At 43.3% G+C, this 22,084-nt stretch overlaps 1 pseudogene across 1 annotated transcript; it reads right to left on the bottom strand.

Moving 5' to 3' along the window:
- Positions 1 to 105: 105 nt before the first annotated feature.
- LOC309358873 (vomeronasal type-2 receptor 26-like) lies at positions 106 to 1,005 on the bottom strand (annotated as a pseudogene). Its single transcript has one exon. The product of its transcript is annotated as a vomeronasal type-2 receptor 26-like (transcript).
- Positions 1,006 to 22,084: the final 21,079 nt, after the last annotated feature.

The following is a 22,084-nucleotide window of genomic DNA, read 5'->3' as shown; positions in this document are numbered from 1 at the left end:
TGAAAACGATGAAAAGGATATGAATTGAGAAATGAAAGGAATTACTTTGTCTAGTTTTCTTCCAATAAATGCCAGCAAACAATAAGCATCAACGCAAGTTGATTCCTATTTGCTCCTCAGAATTAAGTGGTCTTTGCTGTTCAAGTCGGGCCTCAGAATAATTATGTACAATTTGGGGGCAAAGATACAACCCAGCAAACCTGCGCTGGAGGCCAAGATGCAAAAGACCTCCACAGCCACCATCTGCTTTCCTTTGGTGCTCAGATAAGAGGGAACAAAGGACAGCCAAACGCTGCAGAACACCAACATGCTGAAGGTGATGAACTTGGCTTCGTTGAAACTGTCTGGCAACCTCTTGGCCAGGAAAGCCATAGTGAAGCTGACCATGGCCAGGAATCCCAGATAACCCAGGACAGAATAAAACATCGCGACAGAACCTTCGTTGCATTCCACAATGATTTCCTCCACCAGAGAGTTCATGTCCACATCTGGGAAGGGAGGAGCCGTACAGAGCCAAGCAGCACAAATGCTGGTTTGAACGGAGCAGCAAGCAAGAAGAACCGAGTTTGTGAGAGATTTCCCCACCCATTTCCTCATCCTGGATCCTCGTTTGGTGGCCATGAAAGCCAGAACCACCGTGATGGTTTTGGCCAAGACACAAGACACAGCAATGGAGAAGATGATGCCAAAGGCCGTTTGTCGTAAAGAGCAGCTCACTGGGTGAGGCTGGCCAATGAACAGCAAGGAGCAGAGGAAGCAGAGCAGGAGGAAAAGAAGCAGAGTTTAGGTGAGGTCCCGGTTGTTGGCTTTGACAATGGGAGTGTCCCCATTCCTGGAGAAGACGCCAAGTATCCAAGCTGTGACCAGAGAAAAGACCAGAGCTGAGGAAGCTAAAACGAACCCTAAAGGTTCTGCGTAGGAAAGAAAATGTTGGCGTTTGGGGATGCATTGATCTCTGTCCTTGTTTGGAAATTGGTCATCTTGGCATTGGAAACAATAATCCATATCTGAAAAAAATTAAATGAGTGATATATGAATTCCAACAAACAAGACATTAATTAGTTGGGGAAAGAATCAGATATATGTGGATATTAACAATAGTTTGTGCAATTTCCAGCCACTATGCATAATCCGCAACAGATTCTAAATTTTGATGGGCCTAAAGTGCATGGATTGTTCATCTACTCTGTCCTTCATTTGGAATTAGTGATCAGAAATATTGACTTTGGTTGTGCCCTTAGTGGTACAATGTGCAAAATAGTAAGACCAGACTCACTGGAAAGCACCCAGAGAGATCTTCGTGGTGATGGAGAGTTCTTGAGAATAGCCACTTTCAGCTCAGAGACTGGGCTGAGGACTGTTCTGGGTAAGGAGACCATTTTTGGATCACACACCTAAAACTATCCAATCCTAATGATGTAGCATGTAGGAAGCAGGCAGATTACACTAGACACATTCCACACCCATTTCTACAGATCTCACTTGTAAAAGTTCTGGATCTAGTTTCCCCAACTATGTTCTTTCTTCCAGATATCAGTGCAGCTGCTGCTCTCTTTAGGAGTAAAAAGTAAAGGGACCCCTGACCGTTAGGTCCAGTCGTGCCCAACTCTGGGGTTGTGGTGCTCATCTCGCTTTACTGGCCGAAGGAGTCGGCGTACAGCTTCCGGGTCATGTGGCCAACATGACTAAGCCGCTTCTGGCGAACCAGAGCAGCCCACGGAAACGCTGTTTACCTTACTGCCGGAGCAGTACCTGTTTATCTACTTGCACTTTGATGTGCTTTCAAACTGGTAGGTGGGCAGGAGCAGGGACTGAGCAACGGGAGCTCACCCCATTGCGGGGATTCGAACCGGCGACCTTCTGATCAGCAAGGCCTAGGCTCTGTGGTTTAACCCACAGCGCCACCCGATTCCGCACTCTTTAGGAGTACTGAAGGAAAGAGGTGAAATATATATTAGGAAGCATTTTACAAATTAGCAGATTATGTCTCTTACCCATTTGATTTGAAATCATTCCATTTGGACACGAAGCACAATCATAGCAACAAAATGGCAACCCCTCCTTCTTCTTTCTGCTGTAGCCTGGCTGGCAGTGATCATTACACAAGGCAAGGGGCAGCACCTATCCATAAAAAGAGGAGAAAATGTAGCTCTCTTGGTGCCTTGTGAACAAAACAGTTTTAACCAAAGAGAAGAGATCAGCTGACTGATTAACTTTATTCCAGAAAGGTGTGTTTTATGTGTAAATAAACTGTAATGTAAATATTGGGAATGAATAAGAAAGGATATTGAATTTTTCATCTGCACAAAGATGGAGGGTGGAGAGAGGACAGAGAAGACAACAGACTTTGCAATACAGGGAGTTCATGAAGAAGGTAAAATAGGAAGCACATACATTAATCTGAGAGAAGCACCACAAGACAATCAATCTTCTTTCAAAACAAATGGGCAACTTATCCTCTCCTTGTCTTCTGAGCTGGAAATCTCACTAGGTTCAGCATGATTTACTCCTACATTCATGCGCAAAGCATTAAAGTGTTATACTGAAATCCTATATATGAGCGATGTGGAACCTTTGCTCCACCAGATGGTATTGGACTTTCATCAGTCTGAAAACCAGCCTGGCCATTGATCAGGGAGGAGGAGAGTTGGGAGCCTACAATATTCCATATTCAAAATAGTGGAATATTTTACCATTATATACTTTCAAACCAGAACTCTAAAGAAGATCTACTACTTACCTCATGTATGATGGGAGAATAACTTGTTGGATATGGGTTATACTTAAACAATTTGCTTATTATGATAAAGAATGTCTAAATTAACCTTATAATTTGTATTCTTAATAACAATACTTCATTTTTTAAAAACCAATCGTCCAGAAAAATAATAAAAATAAAAATAAAATCCAATGGTCCCACCTGATTAAAGGATCTGTGCCATGTGATGGTTTCCTTATTCATGTTGAAGTCTACATTTTGTGATCCTTGTGGAACTATCTTTCCTACTTTCACTCGGGAGAAGGTTTGGTTTGGAAAAGTAACCCAGTTAATAATATCAAATCCACCTGCTAACTCCCCTTTCTCATCAAAGGACACTAAGTCACCAGCACTGTTGTTGAAGGAGATACTCCTCAAGAACGAGTGCAGCTAGGCAGAAGAAAACAAAGGCAAGGTTCAAAAAAGGAGAGCTTTTGTGGATTTTACAAAGGAGAAAGTATCAATCCATCTATTTCACACAATGGAAAGTAGCCAAAAACTGTGCAGTCAAAAAACATTTGAGTACAGCTGGCCTGCAAGGTGGGAGTGCAGGGAGAAGGGGGCAAAGAAATGGAGAGCAGCTCATGGTGGGTTTTCCCTGCTCTCCATTTGTTTACAGTGGTACCTCGGGTTAAGAACTTAATTTGTTCTGGAGGTCCGTTCTTAACCTGAAACTGTTCTTAACCTGAAGCACAACTTTAGCTAATGGGGCCTCCTGCTGCTGCCGTGCCGCTGGAGCAAGATTTCTGTTCTCATCCTGAAGCAAAGTTCTTAACCTGAAGCACTACTTCTGGGTTAGCGGAGTCTGTAACCTGAAGCGTATGTAACCTGAAGGGTATGTAACCCGAGGTACCGCTGTATTTACTTTTCCCCACCAACGTAAAATGAACTTAACTTGCAGGCCCACTATAATCAATGAAAATCACTGGAGGCGAGTTAAAAAACTTGCCAGGTAACCACATTTGAAAACAGCCCTATATGGTCCTCTTTAGTGCAGAAACAAATGCAGGTTCTAGAAAGTAGTTGGTGCTGGTGGACAGAATGGGTGGGCAGTCATGGGTAGAAACAAACCTTAATTTTTTCATACATATTCTTAATTCTTGATAATTCCCCTTTCTCTTGCTCAATTTAGCACATTTATTAAGTGGATAATGAAACAAGTCTAGTTTCAGAACCATTTTTATATGGAAAGGAGCATGGTGCTTAGCATCTATACAGGGGGTTTTTTAAAGTACTCATATTGCAATTTAACTGGGGTGCTGAGAGACAAAAATCAGTGGTTTGTGCCCAGTCAAATGGTGAGATAATGCCCAGGGAAGGTTCTGGGGATACCATCTTTCTGAAATTAACACCTTATGGGGCCCAAGTTAACATGCCTCCTCCTTCACCACTCCTGTTATATCAGAATCAGAAACACATACGACAGCAGGTATATGCCAAAGAGATTATTGTAAGCAAATTAGCTGGACTCTACAAATCACTTGTAAAGTAAAGAAGTTCATTGTTAATTTAGATAAATGGATATTGGGCAGAATGTATTGATATGTAGTTTCCCCCAAAAAAAATAATAATAGAAGGACCCATGAAAGGGAGGGAGGGAGTAATGAGATGCAGAGAATCTCATGAAATGAGTATATAAATGTTGTTGATATAAACTTGTGTCTGTAAAAACCAATATAATATTTCAAAAAGAAAAGAAAAAGGAAAGAAAAGAATGTGGGAATTGTTAATGCTGGAAGAGGGGGGTGGGTGTTAATTCAGTGAACTGTGTGCTATCACCCATTAGATTAGCCCCAAGCAATCTTCGTTCTGAACAGGAAATCTTACCTGCCAAGGTTGCAGTTTTGGAGGATCGAGCCCACCTCCGCCTGACATCATTCTGCGTTTTGACCTGGATGAGTGCATCTGATGTAAAGTATGTGCAATGGCATAAACCGCATTATAGATACTGTAACTTTGGGCAGTCATGGTCATTTCAAAAAGATGCCCAGGAAGGCTCTCCAGACTCTCATGGCCAGTGCAGGACTTTGTGTTTTCCTTGTGCCCATTGGAAGCAGAAAACAAACAGTTGAATGCCTGTTGCCAAAAAGCCTGGAGGAAGCCATCTCCCTTTGGAGAGTTGGGGTTCAGGGTCTGAAGGAAGTCTTTAAATCCCTGGAGTTTCTCTGTGTGAATTGCAAAAGACAAGGCACCATCAAAGACTTGTATATCGTAATACCTTTGCATTGTTTCTGAAGTGAAAGCCCACTGGGCTGTCAAAATCCACACAGTGCCTGTAGACTTCTCTGCAACATCTTCAGCTACTGAATAGAAATATTGCATCCATTTCACAACTGTAATGGTCTCAGGTTCTGCACACAGAACCAATATGTTGAATTCTGAGGCCACCAGGAAAGAGGACTTGGCCCGAAGGAGTTCCAGGGAACGAAAATTATCTATACCCTGAGATAAGGCTGGTAGTTTTTCACTGAAAGCTGTACAAACTCCATGCTGAGACAGCATTGGCACTAAGCTTTGCATAAAGGTCTCTCCATTTTCATCATTGGATGCCAGAATTCCTACCCATGTCCACTGGAAATGTAGAAGTAGCATCACAATTCCTGCATATTGATATTTCTCATTGGGCACCGTTCGGTAGAATGTCTGGGGCTGCAACTCTGGGCTTCTCACTGGAGCTAATACGCAGTAAGCAATCTGGAGGAAGAAATCAACCCCACAAGAATTGGAGAGTTAGAGCAAACAGTTGTGGTTCATCCCAAGTATCTGCTTGAAGAAAAAAGCTCATGAGAATTTCTCAACTCCTTTATGGATGCATGTTGATTTCACAAGAACATTGCGTATATCACCAGCAGTTGTTGGTGGGGAGGAGGAGCAGGTTTCTCTGACCTCTTGCAACTGGCCTTGTGCAGCTTCCTGGGAGCAGGAGGAAGACTCCTGCTGCTGCATTTGCCCAGTTCCAACCTCCCTGCTGCTTCCCAGTGACACATGGGAGACAAAGTCTGGCAAGCACCAAAGCCCCTCTCCTTCAACCCCTACTGCATAGCTCCCCCAGGTGCTTTTGTAATAGTTTTGTAATTTTTTTTCCACCTCCTTGCTCAGAAAAATGAACCAAAAACAAAAGGAAGTATTGAAAACCAGGAAGATAAAGATTGTACCCGAGGCAGAAGAGCTTCACAGCCCCCACACTTACTATACCTGTGGAATCTTGTAGATGCCTAAGACAGTAGCCATGTGGAGGGAGATGTCAGAGTCAAGTCCCCCAATAACAGCGATCTTTTCTTTTTTCTTGTCACATATGAAGTTGGGGACAATCCTTTCTGTGATGGAAAGAAGTTTCAGGGTGTTCTGATAAGTCATCCTTGCATTGATATAGCTGTCATAGACGTGGAACCCAAAGGTCATATTTGGTTCGATATTAGGGTTCTCGTTTATTTCTTTTACAGCAAACACCAGGGAGAGGGTATTCTGGTAGTACTTTGGTGTGTCACTAATAAAAGAGTTATACTGTGCGTCAGAGGTATTCTCCTCCTCTCCCTCTTAAGCACATAGCTAACTTCCTGGCTCACATGCACATATATAAGTTGCCACATCCTTCTCTTACCATTTTTTTCCTTTCAGCAACCATGGACACTCACTGGATGAGAAGTTGCCAAGTCAGAAATTCTGACTGGTGCCTCTCAGATAGTAAATGTATGGTGTTAGTGGGGAGTAGAGACCAGAGCACATCAGATGGAATAGGATCTATTCTTTCACAGTAACTGAGCTCAAATAAAATTGTGACTGTACAAAAAATACTGTAGGCAATGTTAGTTATACTCAGAGAAGACCCATTAGGATTAGTAGATCAGATTAACTTAGGTGTATTAATTTCAATGGGTCTACTCTGCAAATCGCTCAGTTTGCAACTGCTCTTTTTATTACCCAGTATGGTTTACATCGCATAGCAGCAGGTATAATCCAAAATCTATGATATCCATATGTCACATATATCTGTGATTGTCAGATTAAATGATAGTGATTGTGAATGTGAGGATCAAGCTTTGCTGCAAAGGAAAACCAGATGTTAATGGTGTGAAAGGAAACACAGAGGGAGGATGAGGATTAAGTTGGAAGAAAGCGGTGAGAGCCATGGGATCAGGAGATGAGAAAGCAGAACAGGCAGAAGATAGAAAGCCCAAGAAGTGGAATAAAGCAACGAAGAAGAAGCTGACAAGATCACAATGTAAAAAGTAGAAAATATATGTTTAACATCCCTGCTTGATAAAAGTCACATGGAAATGTGTTTTGAGCATGCTGTTGTATGTTTGGTTTAATTGTAGCATATTTGAGCTCACCAAGAGTACACTATAAAGGATATGGTTGTTTACTTACAAGAGTTCATCTATAAGCTTTGTGTTTGGGTGCTCATGGAAATCTTTTTCTTCAAATACAAAGCCAAAATAAGAAACAATTCCTCCAATGACTAGGTCCCCTCTCTGATAATTCTGGTATGGAAGTTGGAAAGGCTCCATCGTGGTGCATCTAGCAGAGTGTTCCTTGCTCTCAGTTGGAGGCAACTGTAGCCACAGGAAGAGAAGGATCAGCAGCAGAAATGTTCCTGCCATCTTGGGGCCAACAGGGATGCTGAAAGTCAGATTTCTTTCTCATCTACCATAAACTGCATTACAAGAACAGTCATTGAATGACTCTGGATTATTTTGATAAAAGGAAAATGCAAAAGATCTGATTCATGAAAACCTGCATATTCAGAATTTTTCACTGGGGCTCTGAATGACACAGGATTTATTTTATATACACTTTCACAATCTGACATTGATTGTGTTCATGGCTTGATAAAATGTACACAGGGTTTGGCAAGATGGATGATAAAACCCAGCAATTTGAGATAATTACTGGTTATTGAGCTCTGTGACTTATAGTAAGATCAAAATAATGATGCAATTTCGAGTGCCCCAGGCAAGCAAGCAGTCCAGCTGCAAACTGGTGGCCTGAAGGGAGCTTCCTGGTTTCCACAAAACTCTTCCTCAATCACAGCTGCACCATTTCCCCCAAGTGTACATGTGTCACCAATGAAGACAGGATTTTCAGGGATGTTTCCTTGTACAATAGTTAAAGGAAGGGAGGAAAGAGTTAAAATAATACAGTTGCAGGTGCAATGCAGAGTGTTGCATTTCCTTACAGAAATGGTTAGTGTATGGAGACATCTGTTTCTAAACACTTCAGAAATCCCATGTTGCATGTGCTAACAGCTGAGACTGACTAGTTATTGTATATAAAAATATAAATAAATGCCTATGGAAGTGGGGAATTTCCTTTTGTCATCTTAGAGTTGGAAAGCAATGTGAGGGACTCATGAAGGTGACAATGGAGGCTTAAATGCAGTGATACAACTTGAAACATACAATACATGTGGTTGTGGCATGTAGGAAGGGAAAGGACAGTAAGATCATGCAACTGACAGAGTGAATGAAGGTTAAGTTCCAATATTTCCTTTTTATAGGGTTTGGTAGATAATATATAAGATCCTTCTTGAGTTTTCACTGTTACCCCTCAGTGGGAGACTGGTCTCCCTGGGAATGGCCTGGGTTTTGCCCCTTTGGGGTGTGTCTTTGGGGCTGTCACAATGAACTCCTGAACTTCAGAATTCACCACTGCACCCCCTAACCCGTGGATTTGCGCCCCCTAACCCTAACCCCCAGATGTTGCGCCCGGTGCGGCCGCCCCCCCCCCCCCGCACCCCCATGCTATGCTACTGGTTATGGCTATCCCCCACCAAAGCAAATGCCCTAAAGAAAATTAATATGGAAAGGAAATGGGGCACTTATAGAGATATATTGACTTTGGTGCTGGTGCTGGTTTTAAACTTATAAAGTTAGAAGACATTGAGGACCAAGTACAAGACTGTGAGTAGGCCCAGTGAGACCCGACAGGACCTGCTGCTACCGCAGAAAGATCCAATGGGGCCTGCCACTGGTAGTCCTGCCGAGGCCTGGTCCCTCAAGATGGCGGGGGGCTCAGCTCCATTCCAGTATATTTGGGGTAGGGGTTGATGTGTCCTTAGACTCATAGAGTTGGCCCCTCTGCTTCTGTGATATTAAGGGTTGTGTGTGCTATATATAAATCAGGAGGTGAAGCTTTTCATGAACATTGTCACCTGCAATACTTGAAGGTCAAGATACAGCTAAAAGAAGAGAACATGGGGCACAGAAGAAGAAAAAGATGGTAATCCTACTAGGTGATGGTGTGTAAATCTGTGCCTCATCCCAAAACGGAAGGAACACAGATGTTCAGCGATGATGACCTAGATAAAGGCGTGGGATTTCAGTGGTGTACTCAAGATCACATAGCACAGAGTGTTAACTTCTTAAAACCACCTTGCAGTCATGGTGTCAAAAGGGTGTGATTGTGCAATTAGGTTGATCTAGGAGGAGGTGGTCCTTCAAACATCCCTGTCCTGTGCTGCTTAGAACATTAAATATCATTGCCCAGGCAGGCCCAATATGTGGGCCATGAAAGCAGCAAAATAACCAGACTGTACAATAGTGATGGGATAAAATCAGGACAAATCTTTATTGGCAGCAGCAGGCAGGGCAAGGGTTGGCATGGCACTGGGTCACAGGATCAGTTCATCATTCCACAAGCCCCGTGTTGATGGAATGGATCCGCTGGGCTTGGATCACTCCAAACGGGAGTCGGCCAGTGTTGAACCTTGCCGTGGTGCAGGCCAAGCCAGCAAGGTCTCCCTTGGGGACCAGGGTGCAGGTTCCAACCAGGCAGATACCGAAACCACACTTGGGTTTGCCGTGGTCAATCCGCCCCTCAGGCCCCTCATGGGGGACCCCTATACTATGTTGATGCTGACCAATGCCATTTCCATCCTCATGAAAACAATGTTCTTCCACCTATCAAAGGAAAGGCATAATTTCACTGAGGGAAAGCCCACCCCACCCCAAAAAAAGCCAAGTGCCAATCACTTTTGGAGAAAAAATATTCCTTTCTGGCCCTGTCAACCAACGACCCAAAATTGCCCAGTGAAGGCTCTATCCTGAGGGGGGGGCAGGCAGGAAGCTCTGAAAGCTCCAGGGGAAACAGCCTCATATAGGCCTGCTCTCCCCTCTGCAGCAAGGGCTTATGGGACAGCTTTTTCCCCTTTAGCCCATCACACAGAGAAGATACTGGGAAAACCTTGCCCAATATTTTGCTGCACTCTATGGGCCACAATGCTTCTGGGCACGGAGCAGGGCTTATGGATACTTTGAATTGTGCGTGCAAATGTCCTGGCAGCCACTAAAATAGCTTGAGTGGCAGAGCCGCATTCTTCAGATCACTGGCACTGGGCAACAGCCTGGCCGCAGCATCCCAGCCTAGAAGAAGTTTCCCAATACTTTTCAGAGACAGACCCACGTTCATGGACGAGTCCAAACCTAGTGTTCAAATTCTAAGCATTTCATTGCGATGGGATTCACATAGGATATTTGCCTTGTTAAGTGAGAGACAGTTTGTGTGTGTTGATCAGCTCTGCCTGAGTGTTTCGGGTCCCAGTTAGATATTTGCTTGTTGATATGATTAAACTAAAGTGTGGCAGACAGCAGATGAGAGACAAGAGCAGGTTTCTCTCTTTCTTCCTGATTGTCAGCTGCTTGCCAAAGTATGCTTCATAATTAGAATCCTGGCTGTCAAGTTTAATTGGGCTTTCTGCTGTGAAAATTATAGCTAATTGCAGAGCCTTGTCTTGTTTGGTGCCCATTTGGGACTTGGCACAAGGTGGAAAGCACAGCGTCCAGGTAAACACAGGTCACAGTTAATACCACGTAAAAGTCAAAGGGCTGTTTACAATGCAGGACAGAACACTGTATAGCAAATGCTATTTTAAGGTTAGTTGTAATACTGAATAATCAGGAATAATGATGATCTGTGAAAATTGCACCTGTATGTAGCATATGCGATGGCTGTAAGGGCTCTCCGTTAATTATCTCTAATTGCAGGGTCTTGACACAGCGTTTGCCATTGGGAGAAGCCCCTGGAGAGTTCGCTCCAAATGACAAGAACAGCATTCAGTTATACAGGTTTACACTGGAGCACAGACCAAGGCAGATCTGGACTTTAGAGGGCTGATTTAACGCAGATCAGAGAGTTTTATGAAAGGTTGCCAAAGCAGTTCACTGTCTCTTGCAATCCAGCTAGGCCACTCCTATTTATGTGCCCAAGTCCAAAGTCATGTGCCATGAAATGTTTAATTCTGTCCCTTTAATGCATCAGGTCAGGGGTGAGGAAAACACAGCCCCAGGGTCTGAACAGGACTCTCTCTGGTCACAGACCCCATGGGCCCTGATTCACAGGCTGTATCCATTGCTAGTTGTACTCAGAGTAAACCAAGTCAAATAAATGAGCATGATTGTGTTGAGTGCATTAATTTCAGTGGGGCTAAGCAGACCTACTAGCATTAGATACCCGCATGAGATAGCATTAGATACCTGCATTAGATAGCATTAGATATATACCTGAGTTCTGATCATGCCTCTTCCTTGTCTGGATGGACAATAGAGAGGGGTGCTTGTAGGAACTGGCCCACTCTACAAAGGTAAAAGTCACATCCACTGTTCCACTCGCTTAGCCCTCTGGCTTGTCTACCATTGGAGGGTTCTGTGATGAGCCCTGCAGAACGGACACTCTGGGACACTCTGAACCACCACCATGCCACTGACCCCCACTCAGGCCCGCCATCACCCCTCCACTGTCTTTACTTTTGCCCATGGCATGACAATTTTCCACCTTCCCATTTTGACTCTCTGGCATAATCTAGCAATTCTAAAATATAGATGCGCTTTTACTCTCACAAGATTGAATGTCATGCCCTCGGCTGGACTTGAGCATAGCTGTCAACTTTTCCCTTTTCTTGCGAGGAATCCTATTCAGAATAAGGGAATTTCCCATTAAAAAAGGGAAAAGTTAACAGCTATGGACTTGAGGGACAGCCTCAGCGCCTAGGGCTTGCCGATCGAAAGGTCGGTGGTTCGAATCCCCGCAGCGGGGTGCGCTCCCGTTGCTCGGTCCCAGCGCCTGCCAACCTAGCAGTTCGAAAGCACCCCCAGGTGCAAGTAGATAAATAGGGGCCGCTTACTGGCGGGAAGGTAAACGGCGTTTCCGTGTGCTGCGCTGGCTCACCACATGCAGCTTTGTCACACTGGCCACGTGACCCGGAAGTGTCTCCGGACAGCGCTGGCCCCTGGCCTCTTAAGTGAGATGGGCGCACAACCCCAGAGTCTGTCAAGACTGGCCCGTACGGGCAGGGGTACCTTTACCTTTACCTTTATGGACTTGAGGGAAGATTCCAAAAGATTCCACACAAAAAATGCTTATGTACCTGTGGAGATGGCAGTACTGAATCGGTGACGCATGTCCTTCTGGCTTGCACTCTGTATAAAAACTTGAGGAATAAGGTTATCACCCCTCTTTTATTGTCCATTCCGGGTCACCCAGCCACTGCCCCAGTGTCCTTTCTCTTGGCAGATCAAGATGAGCAGGAGAAAGCAAAGGCTGCAAGGTTTTTAGCTTGGGTAATCAGAATAAGATCCACTATTTGACCATTGATTCAAAACCCTAAACTGTATTTTATATAATTGACTTTTTATTTCTAGTCTTTGCATATCATATTGTTGTTTTATTGCTATGGCCAATGGCTGACGCAAATAAAGATTCAGTCAGTCAGTCAACTTTGCTGGCTGGGCTTTCTCCCCACCTCCTCCTGGAATACTCCTCCTGACATAAGAAGCCAGGGCAGCATCTGTCAATCAGTGATTTCCTGTTCAAATCAGGACAATTGGTGTGTGGGACAGGATTCAGCTTAGATGGGCAGCCTTAGTTGGAGCAGGCGGAGCGAACTGTAGGAAATTACGTTGGAGGTGATGGGGGAGCTCTCCTTCCCCCCCACCCAACATCAGCTGACTGGCAGGGAGTTTAATTGTACTTGGTTACATCATGCCCCCTGTTTCTTCTGAGAACTGGCTGCCATGGCCAAACACTGCAGAAAGTAAGATTAAACTCTGCATGCATTAGCTGCTTGGTTTTGGGGTGCCAGTGAGTCCCTCCTGGGAAAGTGTGTCCTCATTAATAGAGAGCACGTGTTGCGGTTGGGGCCAGGCAAGACACCCCGCTGTTGCCAGGCAGTTTGTTTAAATGGGCCTGGCAAGGACTGGTTGCCCAAGTTGCTGGGGTAAAATTGATGTTGCCAGTTTGAGGTGCTTTTTGGGGTTGTTGTTTTTTTAAATGAGGGTATGGATTCTGTCCATCTTAAATGCCTTCCCCCCATCTTGAGTTACTGTAGGTAAATGTATTTATTTTCTCATACTGGGAAATAAGGTCCTCTTCTTATTCACTAAGCTGATTGCATGTTTACGGAGATGCAAGAAGATCCAGGTTATTATCAACTGAATGAAACAACCTCTTTCCAAGGGTTTGTTTTTGACTGACAAAGCTGAGCAGACATGTCTGCCCACTAAAATGAAATATCACTCAACTCCAGAGCTGGATCACACTTAGAGGCTGATTTGGTCTCTCCAACTCTTACATCACACAATGCATGCAAAATTTCTGCCTTCAGTAAACAGATGTCAAACGAAATAAAGACATGTTATGATGGTGCCAGACGAGCCTTTCTGGGAAGACTATTCCGCAGTAGGGGAGCCACCACAGCAAAGGCCCAGTCTTGAAAAGCTAAAAGAGCCATTGGCAACTGGACTGAATTACAGGAGCCCCAAATATGTATTTTCGGTGACCTCAGAAAATCAGCCTCTTCCTTGTTCCCAGACATGTACACAGAAGTCAAATTCTGACTGTAAGCTACTTGGGCTGGACTTTTTCAAATTCCTAATGATGCATGCTGCAGAATGGTAGGACTGTGGTACCTTGGCTTAAGAACAGCTTAGTACTGTGGTACCTTGGTTGTCAAACTAATTCCATTCCGTAAATGCATTTGACTGCCGGAATCGTTCAAAAACCAAGGCGCAGCTTCCAATTGGCTGCAGGAGCTGCAGGAGCTTCCTGCACTCAATCGCGGAAGGCATGTCGGACGTTGGACTTCCAAAGAATGTTCGAAAACCGGAACACTTACTCCAGCTTTTGAGCATTTGGGAGTCAAAATGTATGATTACAAAGGCATTCGAGAACCAAGGTACGGCTGTAATGTATAATATATATTTTTATTTTAAAAAAGCTTGGGGCATCCTGGTTTTTACTTTTCCCAGACATGTACACAGAAGTCCAGTTCTGACTGTGAGCTACTTGGGCTAGGCTCTGTTCCCAATTGCTAGGTTTGGACGCTGCAGAATGATAGTACAGTGGTACTTTGGTTTAAGAACAGCTAAGTTTATGAACTACTTGGATTAAGAAAGCTGCAAACCCAAAGGTAGGTGTTTTGGTTTGTTCACTTTGTCTTGGAAGCAGAACATGTTCTGCTTTCTGTTGAGTGTGTTCCATTTGTAAATGGAGTCTGCCGCTGTATGGGAAAGCAAACCTTGGTTTAAGAACGCTTTGGTTTAAGAAAGGACTTCCGGAATGGATTAAGTTTGTAAACCAAGGTACCACTGTGCTGCATAAGTACTGGTTTTAGTTTGAGAAATATGGCAACCCTAATATCAATTTGTTTTTGAAAGCAATGTGGGGACAAACAATACTGGGAAGTCAAGTGATGAAGGAGATGAACACATCTGCAGGGTGGGGGACAGGATGGGATGGGAGTGAATCTCATATACGCTCGGACCTGACTCTACGTTTAAACCCAGACCTTCATTTTCTCCCAAACATAACTCTTGCTCAGGACTAAGCAATGCTGCCTACTAATTATCTCTCAAGGAAGACAATCATAGTTGTACAATTCAGGGGGGAGAGGCTTTAGCAATTTGGTCAGGCATGATGCAACTGCAAATACGAAGAACACTCTGAGGAATCATCTCCATCATTGTCAAAATTGCTGGCTTCCATCCTCTTACATAGTAGATATACACATTCTGTTTGGATTAAAAAACAACAACAGCATCTTTAAAAAGGCATAACAGCTTCCTATTGTTCAGAGCGATGTCTAGGCGCAGCCAGGGTTCTGCCAGTCTTTTGTATCATCATTCCTCTTTTACATGTGTGGATATGATTCCATCCAGTCATCAATTCAAGGAACATTATTTTTGTGAAATGTGAACTTCCTTGACTAGGCGTGGTTTAGCACATGGTTTAGCACTTTGTTTAACTGAAACGCTGCCTCACCACAATGTATCTTATGTTCTCTTGGGTAACAGTCATGGGTATAGTTATTTTCTTTGCAAACCAAGAGAAAGTGAAGTTTATAACTAAACAACTGCAGTTGATTATTTTAAAAAAGAAGTAATATCTAACTTGTTATTATTTGAATTCCCACAACCTTCAGTCATCCATGGGGATAATATGTGATGAAAAAGAAAATATATTGGCTTACTCAAAGACCAAAGCGCTGGTGCATAGACTACCTAACAGCCCCCTATTCAAAGGATACTTTAGGGAAACTGATAACATCCACATATAAGGCTGTAGTGGAAACATGGGAATCTACATTGGGAGGGGAAGGTTTCTGAGCAGGATCCTGCTGGTGCTGTTTCTGCTGTTACTTCTGCTTCACACTATATGTAAGGCACATTCTATTAACTGCAGCATTTATGATGATCCTCTTCCTATTGCTCACAAATTTTACCAGCCAGGAGACCTTGTAATTGGAGAGATGGTTTCGCAAGTCATATACTTGTCTAATATCCAGTCTTTTATGGAACAGCCTTCACAGATACTGATTGATGAACCTATGTAAGACATTATTTATTCCCCTTCTTTCCGATCTAATATAGTCAGACTGCAATGATTGAAAAGGCATCATTAAGCAGTACTGTGATTTATATTTTGATGTACTTTTTCGTGGAAACCCAATAAAATTGTCAATTGTAAAATTCAGTATTATGGAAGAGTTATGAAGTGCTCAACTTCAGCATGAGAAGATAAGGGGCAAGGGTGGATATGGGTAGACAGAGAGACAGAGACAGCAAGACCCCAATTTACACGAGGGTCACGTTCCGGGAATCACGCTGAAAGCCAACACTGTGTATGGCCAAAAGAAATTGGGTTCAATGGCAGATGGGATTCCCAAAGTCTTTTTTCCCAGACGCTCATCCGCTTTGGATTCAATTTTTATTGTTTTGCCAGCCATGTAAAGCTGAATACAGATTGTGGGCTTAATGTATTAATTTCTCTGATTACTGTAACTGTTTGTACTGCTACTATGTTTTCCTTTGCAAGCCCCACTAATATAAACAGTTCTGTGCTTCTTTTTGTTATTTAGTAAGCCTTCTACAGCATTTTCACATGGTGGATCATGCCTTGTCACTGCCCCGCTATTTCTGTTCTGTCGATACCTCGTTCCTTCTCAACCTTGAGGGATGTGAATGCATTTACATGTGGACCTTCCAACTCTTTCTCAGTGGAACACAATTCCTGCTCTTTTCTGTCTCTCCTCACTCTTGCAGCGCATCGCTTTCTCCCCTTGCTTTTCCCTCTGATTGCTCCACTTCTGCCCTCTGAGTGCTCAATTTTCTGTTCAATTGCTCGGCTGAAGAACAGAACCTGGAAAAGTATTCAGAGCAAAGAGCTTTGCTCTTCCCTTTCCATTATTTAGTTATATGTACTTCTGGGAGGCATAACCACCTACAACATCTCATGGTGAAGTAAGCAGTGAGCAAGGGAAGGATCAGAGGTTCTGTGGCCTCAGGTGATGTTCTCTCTGGCTTTCTTGCACCTATGGGCACTGTGCTGGCAAGGCCACACCTATTGACATTCACCTACTAGTTTTTATTGGTACAAAGAGTAACTCTGTGAATTGCAGGGAGCATTTCTTCTTCCTCTTCTTCTTTTTCCTTATTTCAGTCCATTCTGTTGTAATTTTATTACAGCTCTGTGCCAAAGAACTACCAGCACATCCTGGCCTTAGCATTTGCTGTCAAAGAAATCAATGAGAATCCCGAAGTCTTACCCAACATCTCTCTAGGGTTCCGCGTCCTCAACAGCTACTACACTGCAAGGATGACCTACAAGGCCACACTCAACCTGCTTTCCACACAGCATAGATTTGTCCCCAACTTCAAGTGTCACAAGTGGAACAATCTGATAGCTCTCATTGGAGGATGCATCTCTGAAATCTCTGCCAATATGGCCACCATTTCAGCAACCCACAAGATTCCACAGGTAAGTTGAGAGCATGGGTGCTTGGGTCATACTATCTTGATTTTGATAAAGTTGTGACAAGGTTTCTGCAAAGTTTTATTCAAAAGGGCAGTTTGGATTAGGATTAACCAAGCAGTGCTGAGAGCCAATTGTCCGGAAAACTTGAGTATCTGTTAAAACTTGAGTATCTGTAGATATTCTTTAAACAATAGGAGAAACACTAAGAAATTATCAATAATGAAGCAGATTCCTGGCTCTTCTTCCACACAGTTTTCCCTTACTTGAAGTTTTCTTCTAGAAGAAGTTATGCAGACATTTACTGGGAAAGGTATGCCTCTGAAGTACCTGTGAAATCTATAGTTTTACAATCTCTCATAATTCATTAAAAAAACCAAAAACCCTCATACACTCTATTTTAGCTCACATATGGATCCTTTTTGGCGATACAGGATGCAAACATGCACTTCCCATTTTTATACCAGATGGTCCCAAATGAAGCCAAACAGCACATAGGAATTGTGCAATTACTTCAGCATTTCAAATGGACATGGATTGTACTTTGTACTGTGGATAACGACAAAGGGGACCAGTTTCTACAGACAATTTTACCACTACTCTTTGAGCATGGCATCTGCTATGATTTCATACTAAGGTTGGAAAAATGGAACTATCTGGATGAGATGATACGCTTGGCTTACCAGCACTGGGAAAGTTATGCAATTGCGTTTGAGACAAAAGCTAATGTATTTGTGGTTTATGGGGAACCTCCATCCTTCCAGGTTTTGAGAGTATTGTCATTTATAGCACCTGTAATGGGCTGGCCACCTCTGGGTAAAGTGTGGGTTGCTACATCTCACTGGGATTTTGCATCACTGTCTATTCAGAAAGACTGGGAAATACAGATGTTCCATGGTACTCTATCCTTCACAGTCCACGCAAGTCAGCCATTAGGGTTCCAGAAGTTCATTCAGACGATAAGACCCTTCTGGCACAAAGAGGATGTTTTCATCCAGGACGTCTGGGAACAGACTTTCACCTGCTCCCTGAAAGCATCTAATGGACAGGAGGTGGAGGCTGAGCAGAAAGAACCCTGCACTTTGAAGGAGAAACTGGAGAAGCTTCCTGGGATTTTGTATGAAAAACACATGACTGGTCACAGCTACAATGTCTACAAAGCTGTCTATGCTGTGGCACATGCTTTGAACTCCATATACAAATCCAGCACCAAACACAGAAGATTGGCAAGAGGAGAGAGATTTGCCTTTCTGAATGTGCAACCATGGCAGGTAATGACAACTCTATATGAGCAACTTCTTTGCTTTGCCTCCATCTACCACTGATCTCCTGGCTTTTCACCTCACCAGTCCCGATGAGCTCCAGCCATGTCTGGGAACAGGAGCCACAGGTATTAGCCTGCCTGACCTGGTGCACATTTACTCAGAGTCAACATCACTGTCATGCTAGCTTGCCAAATATCTGCAATAGGAACCCAACTACCGATCTTGTTTGCTAGACATTTTCAATCAATGTGTCCCCTGTAAGGACCGTTCTTTATGTAATTAATTTCATGTTAATGATGATAATAGACAAGTGGAAATACTGCATCGCCATATATACTGCTTTAAGAAGAGTTATTCATATCATTAATTACATGTAAATATTTCAATATTCCAGGTCCATCCCTTTCTGAAGAGCCTTGTATTCAACAGCAGCACTGGAGATATGGTGCACTTTGATGAACATGGAGAACTGGTTGAAGGTTTTGATGTTACCAATTGGATCACTTTCCCCAATGGCTCACTGACTAGATTGAAAGTTGGACAACTGGAGCCTCAGGCTCCAGCAGGCAAAGAGTTAACCATCAATGATGAGCAAATTGTGTGGCATCCAAGTTTTAATCAGGTAAATTATAACTGCAAACTCTTGACTATATGAAAGGGGAATGTTCCCTTCTGGGCAGCTCACCATTCCGTCAGTTCTTGAGGTGTCCTGTTGTACATCTTATGCTTTATGATCCTTGTCCTCATAAATTGATCTCAAACCTTAAATTAAAGCAAGGAGTCCTTTTGGCCATCTGTGCCATTTAATTAATTTGTGAAAATGTGTTGTCACATAAGCCAATTACAAAGCATTGGAAGGGAACATATTTGATTTTGTAAAGTGTCTCAGAATATCATCACTTCATGTAGTGATTTCTGGAAGGGGAAAAGATGGACCTTGCTTTTATCTTCAACATATCTTTATCTTATTTCTACCACTTCAAATTTTTTTTTGGGGGGGGGGTCTAGTGGTGACATTGTCTTTTTCATGATCCACTTTCAGGCTGAGTCTTAGACTGATGAAACCTGGAGATGAAATTGGGAATCGGTAACAGATGGGCGACAGAGGAGCTGAGCCAACTGGTTCATGCTCAGTCTCTCGGCCCCTCATATGAGTCTAATCACATGGAGGTGAAGGTCTGAAAAGGGCTAATCTCTTGTTGCTCATCTGTATGATTTTGCACAGGCGCTGCCCCTTTCTGTGTGCAATGACAACTGCAACCCTGGCTTCAGTAGAAAAAAGAAGGAAGGAGAGAAGTTTTGCTGCTATGATTGTGCTCCGTGTCCAGAAGGAATGATCTCTAGTCAGAAAGGTGGGAGGCAGGAATTCCCATGACCTAATTTATGATATATATATATATATATATATTTGCTTTCGTAGATTTTCACGGGTACAGGAATGCAGGTTTTGGTGTCCTCGGGTGTCTTCTTTTACACGGGAAGACACCCGAGGACACCAAAACCTGCATATATATATATATATATATATGCTTTCGTAGATTTTCACGGGTACAGGAATGCAGGTTTTGGTGTCCTCGGGTGTCTTCCCGTGTAAAAGTTGGGGTGTCTAGGCGACGTTTCGACGAGGTCTCACTCGTCATCTTCAGGCTGGTGCTTTCGGCTTCTTGTTACTGGAACAGTAACAAGAAGCCGAAAGCACCAGCCTGAAGATGACGAGTGAGACCTCGTCGAAACGTCGCCTAGACACCCCAACTTTTACACGGGAAGACACCCGAGGACACCAAAACCTGCATATATATATATATATATATATATATATATATATGCTATTTATTACTTTTGTTTTGAGAATGCTGGTGAATGCAGAGGAGTCTAAAACTGAAGGGATTTTCAGGAACAATTATCTTCTTGTTGAGTTGTATTTTTTAAAAAAAAATGGTCAAAGCTATTGGGCTTTTATAGGATTTTCAAAGGTTGTTTTTTTTTTTTTACAACAGCCCCCCTGCTTGCCATATGTTCAGGTTATCCTAGACATTTTGCCTATTCAGCGAAAATCTGTCTGGACACCATTTGGCAGCCCAATTCCCAGATGTGTCAACGAAAACCCGGATGTATGGCAGCCCTACATTAGGCGGATCACAATTTTGCCGCCTACACAACTCATGGGACATTGTGAGGATAACGTGGAAGGAACCAAGTATGCCACTTGTTGTTCCTTGGATATAAATGTAATAACTAAATGTAGATGAATGACTGGCTGGATGATTAGACACCTGTCTGATATGGAAAAATGAGCAAAGTGCTCCTTGGTTGCCAGCAATTTCCCAGGCACTGAAAAGGTCCTCCATTGGTTCCAGCCAACTCTAAAGCCGGAGTGAGAAACCTTTTGCATCCTCAGGGCCTCATCCTGTTCTGTGCAACCTTCTAGGAATAGTTGGTGGGTCCTGAGGCAAAAGTGGAGGGAGCGACTAAGGTGAGTTTTAACTTGTACCGTGGGCTACTTTCTATACAAACTTTCCATGAGATTCATTTCTCCTGGATTTTGTCAAAGAACTGCAAGAACAAAAAAATAGACATCCTTAAATCTTCTTGTGGCTGATTGCTTTTGAATGGCATTACCTAGTGTAAAGGTGTACTTAAATAGGTGTTTGTGTTTAGATAGATGTTGGTCGACCTTTTGAAATACCTCTTCCCTTTTTCAGACAGGGACATTCTGAAATACTTAAGCTCCTCTTCCCTTTTTCAGACAGAGACGCTTGCATCAATTGTCCAGAGGACCAATATCCCAACAAGGACCAAACTCAATGTGTTCCCAGGATTGTGAGCTTCCTCTCTTACAAAGAAAATCTGGGGATCATCTTAGTGGTGTTGGCTATTTCTCTCTCTCTCATCACAACTTTAGTACTTGGCATTTTCCTGAAGCACAAGGATACTCCCATAGTCAAAGCCAACAACCGGACCCTCACCTACATCCTTCTCATCTCCCTCCTCCTTTGCTTCCTGTGCTCCTTGCTTTTCATTGGACAGCCTGGAAGAGTGATCTGTCTTCTCCGACAAATGGCTTTTGGCCTTGTCTTCTCTTTGGCCATTTCCACTGTGTTGGCAAAGACGGTCACTGTGGTTGTGGCATTTATGGCCACCAAACCAGGATCCAGCATAAGGAAGTGGGTGGGGAAAGGAGTGACCAATTCGATTGTCCTCTTCTGCTGCTTCATCCAAGCTGCCATTTGTGCTCTTTGGTTAAGTACTTCTCCACCGTTTCCAGATAAGGACACGCATTCAGTGATTGGGGAAATCATACTTGAATGTAACGAGGGTTCAGTTTCCTTATTTTACTCCGTCTTAGGCTACATGGGCTCTCTGGCCACCGCCAGCTTCATAGTAGCTTTCTTTTCCAGGAAACTCCCTGACAGTTTCAATGAAGCCAAATTTATAACGTTCAGCATGTTGGTGTTTTGCAGTGTTTGGTTGTCCTTTGTGCCAACCTACTTGAGCACCAAAGGGAAATACATGGTGGCCGTGGAGATCTTCTCCATCTTGGCCTCCAGTGCTGGATTACTGGGTTGCATCTTTTCCCCCAAATGCTACATTATTGTGCTAAGGCCTGAGCTGAATAGCAGAGACCAAATGATAAGGAAGAAAAAATAAAATAATGCAGATCAGTCTCTTTATTTAACTCTTACACATATTTCATTGGATACGACGGCAATAGAAATGTCATTGGAATTGCCATATGAGTGTTTGATGCATTCCCTCCCCAAATTCAGTTGACCCCCATCTCATGTTGGCCTTGTACTCACATAAAGAATGAGGCATG

The sequence above is a fragment of the Podarcis melisellensis genome, assembly GCF_964234715.1.
Source record: "Podarcis melisellensis genome assembly, chromosome: 16".
Lineage (NCBI taxonomy): Eukaryota > Metazoa > Chordata > Lepidosauria > Squamata > Lacertidae > Podarcis > Podarcis melisellensis.
Note: the sequence above shows the minus strand (reverse complement) of the source record. Positions and strands in the feature narration are given on the sequence as shown.